This window comes from Lathyrus oleraceus, chromosome 6 (assembly GCF_024323335.1).
Source record: "Lathyrus oleraceus cultivar Zhongwan6 chromosome 6, CAAS_Psat_ZW6_1.0, whole genome shotgun sequence".
Taxonomy (NCBI): domain Eukaryota; kingdom Viridiplantae; phylum Streptophyta; class Magnoliopsida; order Fabales; family Fabaceae; genus Lathyrus; species Lathyrus oleraceus.
In genome coordinates this window covers 112,321,164-112,328,302 of record NC_066584.1, presented here as the reverse complement: position 1 = coordinate 112,328,302, position 7,139 = coordinate 112,321,164, and positions in this window count along the sequence as shown.

The following is a 7,139-nucleotide window of genomic DNA, read 5'->3' as shown; positions in this document are numbered from 1 at the left end:
CTAAGTTGGTGTGACAATTTGTGTCACACCTTTGCTTGTTCAACTTGTGCCATGAATTTGCCATGCCAAATGACCTCCAATTGTCCTGATCTTTTGTGTGATGCATGTTATGAATGTTGTGATTGATGATGAATTTTTTTGGAATTTTTTGAATCATTTCTAATTTAATTGAGATTTTTCATTTTGGTTGGTCACATTTGAGCTTTAAAATTGCCTTGAACTTCAATTGATCATGAAATGCTTTTGGTTAATGATATTGATGTGAGACCTTTTGGAATGTGTCAAGATGTGATTGAAGTTGATTCATGTTAAATTTCATGTTCTGTTTTGAATGTTTGACCTACTTTTGACCCTAGGCTTTGACCTAGTGGTTTGGACTCACTGTTTGGATTGTGGATTTCAGGTTAAGAAGCATATTACCATGGTTGAAGTGGTTCACTCATTTGAGTTGATTAATTGGTTGATGATTGGCTAACCTTATGTTGCTTTGTATGTTGATTCCAAGTCCTTTGTGTTGTGCCTATTGGCTTGTGGCTTGCACATTGTTGCCTAATGCTTTATCTGTCTGATTGTGTGATTGACTGTTGTCTGTCTGTTTGTTTGGCTTGTAAACTGATTGGTTTAGATTTTTCACAGGTACCTAAGTTGCTTTGAGTTCTTTTGAACTTTTTTCTGCTTTGCTTGGTTGCTTAACCACTAAGGTATAACTCTCTGACTTCATGTAGTCTGGAAGACCTGTCCTGTTATGTGGGCAGGCACCTGTCTGAAGCCCTCCTTAAGAGGCAATGCTTGTGAATGTTTAAATTTGTGCCAAGCAGGAAAAGTCCTCTTATGAGGCAATTGGCAGATAGAAGAGATGTGTAATCCATCTCCTGCTACTCAGTGTGTCATTCACTTTGCTCATACACCTTGTGTTGATGCATTGTGGATAATAACCCAAGATCATGTTGTGTCAGTCACTTGTGGAGAAGAGTTCCTACATTCTGAACTCCCACATCTTCTATTTTGAGTCAAGCTCTCCCAGGCCAGGGATAAGAGCTGTGAGGTCTTATCCTCACTTCCCATTTCACCTGCTTCACCCTAACTCTCAATGTTAGGGTTAAGAGCTAACTACACCCGATTCCAGTTGGCTTGTGTTTTGCAGCCTAGCCTTGTATGAGCCCAATTGATTGCATATAGTGTGTGTGATTGTTTATTGTGCTTGTGTTGTTTGACTGTGCTGTTTAGGATAGCTTGCTCCCTGTGCAAGTTAGATAGAAACCTCAACCTAGGACCATTGTGGATTGCATGATAACTATTAGGCTCGAGTCAGGCTCCCTTCTAGTTTGTCATTTCCCAGTCTCTGGTTAGATTAGAAGTTCTTTCCTTGTTAAGGGGAACTACGTCGCCCTGTTCCTCATACCAGATGAGGTACGTAGGCAGGAGATCGTGCGAGATCTCTCCGGGCACCCTTTTCCTTTTTTGTGTGTGTTTGCTTGACAGCTAGCAGGCTCGAGTACCAGACTCCCTGTTAGCTTGTTTGTTCAACTTTTTGTTGCTTTTGACGACTCAGCGTCCGGTTAACCTCTTGTTTTCTTGGAGTCTGACGTAAGTCCAGCGATTGGCAGTCGGTTTCCTATGTGTGCGTGTGGAGTCTGACGTAAGTCCAGCGATTGGCAGTCGGTTTCCTGAGTGTGTTTGTTGGTTCGGAGTCTGATGTAAGTCCAGTGATTGGCATTCGGTTTCCCTGTTTTCCTGTTTGTGTGGAGTCTGACATAAGTCCAGCGATTGGCAGTCGGTTTCCTGTGTGGGTTTTGTTTGGCGTGCGTTAGCCAAACTACGGTAGCTCTGATTCTCATTCTAGATGAGATACATAGGCATAGGATGCGATATCCTAGTGAGCCCGTTCCCCTCTTCTTCCATCTGTGTCTCATTCCAGTGTGTGTGTGCATTCTTTTGAGCAGTTTTAGCAACCTTATCCTATCTTTCTGAGCGTGGATCCCGTCGAGTACGACGGACGTGAGGGGTGCTAATACCTTCCCCTTACGTAACCGACTCCCGATCTCATCTCTCTTTGGTCGCGAGACCATGTCCTTTCCAGGTTTACTTCGAGCGTTTCCTTTCCCTCTTTGGGATAAATAACGCACCGTGGCGGCTCTGTTTGTTTTGCTTTTTCCCGCCAGTTGTTTTTCGCGGATGCGACAGCTGGCGACTCTGCTGGGGACTATGAAGTTGACCTCTCGCTGGTCCATCTTCCCTAAGCGAGTCTCTCCTAGCGCTATCTAGGATAGTTTAGGTTGCTTGTGCTGTTCTATTTATTGCATTTATGATTATTGTACTGTGATTATTTGCATAAATGTTTGCATGCATCATACTATCATTGTGTTGTCTTCTGTACAGGTGGTTTCTCTGATTTGGGGTGGGTGTTCTGAGTGGGGCTAAAACCCAGGCCAAAGTATACACCTAGGATTAGTGTGGTCTCACGTTTCCTCACATGTTGGATCAACATGTTGTTGCGACGTGACATACCACAAGCCGGACGAGGTTCTTCTGAGTGAGCTCTTCCTTAGTGGGGTATTCCACTTTGGTTGGGTTATCTCTTTAGGGATGTTGACTTCGGTGACCGTGCTTTCCCGGATCTTTGGTTTAGACGATCTTAAGAGAGCTGCAACGGCACACCCGAAAGGGCAAACCCGTTGAGTATCTTTTCCCGATTGTCGAGACCATTATCCGCCTTAGGATGACTTGATTAGAATTCACCTGTGAGGAGAGGGTTGATTCTTACAGATGCATGTTCTGATGGTGACTAATGGTTCAGTTATTGATCAGAGTTCTATTTATAAGTCGGATTTATGGATTTATTTCTGAGACGTCGGAGTTCTGTCCGTGGTATTTATCAGTGGGGATCCGTTTATTTCAGGATTCCCTGGGCTGGTTCAGAGGATCTGGTGGTTATCTGTTCAGAGGACTTTCTGGTGACGATGGTGATGTATTCTCCGGTTCCATTTATTTTGGAATTCCTGAGTTGGATTTATGGTTGCTCAGTACCTCAGATGGTTGAGATCAATTCAGAAACCGGAATCCAGTATAAGGGTTGTTCAGATGACTTGGAGGATGGCACAGTGCATTGCATTCATGCATCAGCATCATTCACATTTTGCATTTATCTGCATCTAACTCATGTTTATCCATATGTAGGGGACATTCTTGATCGAGATCCCGGTTGAGAGACTTCTTTGTTCCAGACATGAGGCCCGGCTTGAAAGATGACGTCGTCTACAGTTTCTTCAATCCAGAGATTGATGTGTTGGGGGATATGATAGCATTGATTACACCTGACCATGTGGGGTTGTTCCGTGAGTATTATGGTGGTATTCTGAAGGTGGTTTTTAGGCTTATTGATACGGATAAGAGTGCCATCCACACTTTTCTCCAGTTTTATGACCCGGGTTTGAGGTGCTTCGTTTTCCCGGATTACTTGTTGGGGCCTTTGATGGAGGACTACGCCAACATCCTAGGTCTCCCAATCAGGGACCAGATTCCGTTCTACGTCACTAAGGGGGAGCCTAATGTTGTTGAGATCTCTCGTGCTCTTTATTTGAGCCCAGAGGTGATCAAGGGGGGTTTGAAGGAGAAGGGGAAGTTGCCCGGTTTTCATCTGAATTTCTTAGAGACTAAAGCCAAGGATCATGCTGTTGTGGGAAATTGGAGGGCCGTTTGTGCTTTGATTGCTGTGAGCATTTATGGGATCGTCATGTTCCCTAATCAGAAGAACTTTGTGGACATTAATGCCATCCAGGTGTTTATGCAGAGGAATCCTATTCCTACCTTGGTTGGGGATGTTTATTACTCGGTCCATAATCGGAACGAGAAGAGGCGAGGGGGATTGATCAGATGTTGTGCTGAACTGTTGCACAAATGGTTTATGGGGTATCTTCCTTCCAGAGGTGCTTTTGTTTCTCTTGATCCTACGGTTAATTGGGCGACCAGGTTGATGGGTTTGCGGGCCAAGGACATAGCTTGGACTCACAATGGTATGGTTGGACGAAACTTCATTTATAGTTGTGGGAGCTTTCCCAATGTGCCTCTTATAGGAGTTCAGGGTTGCATTAATTACAACCCGACGCTTCTTAGGAGACAAATGGGGTTTGCTATGGAGGTTCCTCCTCTCGAGTGTGGGATTCAGGAGTCTTTCTACTTCCCAGCTGAGGGTAATTTGTTACAGTTGAGGCAGGTGTCCGGGGCATGGTGTAACATTCAGAGGAAGGGCAAGGTTCCTTTTGGTAAGGTTAATAGCAGGTCTCTTCCTCCATTTGATGATTGGCTTAGGAAGAGGATTGAGCTCACCCATCTACCATTTCCTGGAGGTGATCCTTGGTGTCCATTGATTGAGGGGCCACGTTCTTCTGTCAGCATGGAAGAGTTCCTTGAGATGAAGAAAGCCAGAGATCAACTGCAAGCAGAGAAGATTGAGTTGGAGATGAGTGTTGCTAGGATTCAGATGGCTAATCAGAAAATCAAAGGGAGAATAGAAGACCAGGATAAGCGACATGCCATGGAGGTGAAGCGCTTTGAGATAGATACTGCCTATTACCGCAAGATCAACCAAGCGTTGGAGTCGTCTACAAAGGAGCATGACCTTACCAAGGAGAAACTAGCTAGGGCCTTGAGGGTTATTGAAGATGAGAAGAGGAGACAAATCCTTGTGAAGAATCAGAGAGATGTCAGAGCTAAAGTCCTTGCCACAGAATGGGAAACTGAGAAAGCGAAGATTATTGCTGAGAGAGATCACTACCTTGCTGAGAGGGATCATTATTTCCGACAAATGAAGATTCACCAGAAGGAGATAGGGAGATTGCAGCAGGAGAACACTGAGCTTAGGTTTGCTGTGAAATTTACCAAGATGGTAGATGATGCGGAGCCTTCTGTGGGGCCTTCTTCAGCGTAGCCTTTTATTATCATTTATGTTGGATTACTGTCAGGCCTGTTGACGGAATTCACTTGTTTGTATTTTTTTTCTGTTTCTGGAGGATTGTATTTGACTTGTATCAGACTTGATGTATGATTCTTGCATGTATGGTGCACTTTTGATATGCAATGGTTGTTTTCATTCAGTGATTGGTCTTCAAGCTTTATTTGCTTTCCTGTATTCACTCACACAGCACACACATGGTTGGGTGGTATCTTTGCTAAATCATAATTCTCTGCATTGTATGTCAAAATCAATCGATGAATATCAGAATATTGCTGCCGGATTATTATCTGTCTCGATGAAGCCAGGATCGCAAGACAGAGTGTTCCTCATATGGATAGACATTGCATTCATGCATAATCATAATAACTTGTCTTCTATGTTGCAGGTGTCAGTTTCTAACGTGCTTGATTGTTACAGGAATCATTGCTCGTGCGCGTAGAGTCATTCCCTTGCACACAACCCGTCCACACAGATACTTTACCAGACGCAACACACCCAGGCTGATGGATCTACCCAACGCAGATTTTCTTGAGCTGAAGGAGAAAATGAACGAATTGATCAATGTCATGCAAGGGTTTGCCGTGGGGCAAAAAGCACTTGCTGATAAAGTGGAGAAGCTCGAGCGGGCTTCAGCTACTAATAGTGCTGTCAACTTGGAGGGTGTCTCCAACCATGGCCTTGGTGGTTCCAGGGATGGAGGAGATCTCGGAAAAAAGATAACTGCTGGCGTGGTGATCAACAATGGGGGTGGTTTTGGTGCTGCCACAAGCGGTAGACCAGGTCCGATGGGTAATAATCTGAAGGACAATTTGTTTCCTCCTTTCTTTGGGGCTGAGGAGGATAGAGAGGAGGACAGGGAAGCTGATTAGTTCTCCATGCTTAATGAACAGTTTGGTCAATATGGTGTTCAACCGCCAAATAAAGAGATTCAGGTGCTGGCGGAGAAGATAAGAGCCTTGGAAAGTCATGCTACTCCGGGATTTGTTAATATGTCAAATATGGGGCTGGTTGAGGGGATTGTGATCCCACAAAAGTTTAAAGCGCCTGCGTTTGACAAATACAATGGGAGTTCTTTCCCGGAAACTCACCTCCAGGCTTTTGTCCGTAAGATTTCTGCTTATACAATGGACCAGAAGTTGTGGATGTACTTCTTCCAGGACAGTCTGTCTGGAGGGTCTTTGGAGTGGTACACCAAATTGAAATCTTCGGATATCAAAAGCTGGCAGGATCTTGGTGATGCATTCTTTAAACAGTACCAATTCAACGCTGATATGGCTCCTAGTCGTACCCAGCTGCAGGGTATGTCTCAGAAGCCTAATGAGGGGTTTAAGGAATATGCACAGAGGTGGAGGGAGCTAGCTTCCAGAGTTCAACCTCCGTTGGTGGATAGAGAAATGTCAGATCTGTTTATGGGTACCCTGCAGGGGACCTTTGCTGAAAGAATGGTTGGATGCCCGGTTACCAACTTTGCTGATATAGTGGTGGCTGGAGAAAGAATTGAAAGTTGGTTGAAGCTGGGGAAGATACAGGGTAATGCTTCATCGTCTGGATCGAAGAAGCCCTTTGGGAATGGTCAGAGGAAGAAGGAGGGTGATACAAGCGTTGTGTATGCCCAGAAAGGATAGAGTAGGGATCGTTACTACCAGCACACTGCTGCGGTAACCATTCCTGCTGATAATCAACAACAGCATCAACAACCGCAACAACAACGACAACCATTTCAACAGAGACCGCAGAGGGTTGGGTATCAGGTGAGAGGACGAATGAGTGATCGTCAATTTGATAGACCACTTGTGACCTATTCATTCCTGTTGAAGAAGTTGAAGGACTTGGGGTTGGTTCAGCTAAGAACGTTGGCTTCGTTGAGACCTGACCAGAGGCCGGCCAGTTTCGATGAGAACGCCAAATGTGAATTCCACTCTGGTGCCCCTGGACATAACGTGGAAAATTGTAAAGCTTTTAAGCATGTGGTCCAGGACTTAGTGGATTCCAAGGCAATTAATTTTGCACCGTCTCCAAATGTGAATTCTAATCCCATGCCCGCGCATGGTCAAATGGGGGTGAATGCAATTTCTCAGGATGAGGGCCGAATCGGGGTGACGGATGTGAGCCAGTTGAAGACTCCTTTGGCTGAGGTCAAGAGACAATTGTTGAAGAATGGGGTCTTTCCGGGCTGTGATGACTG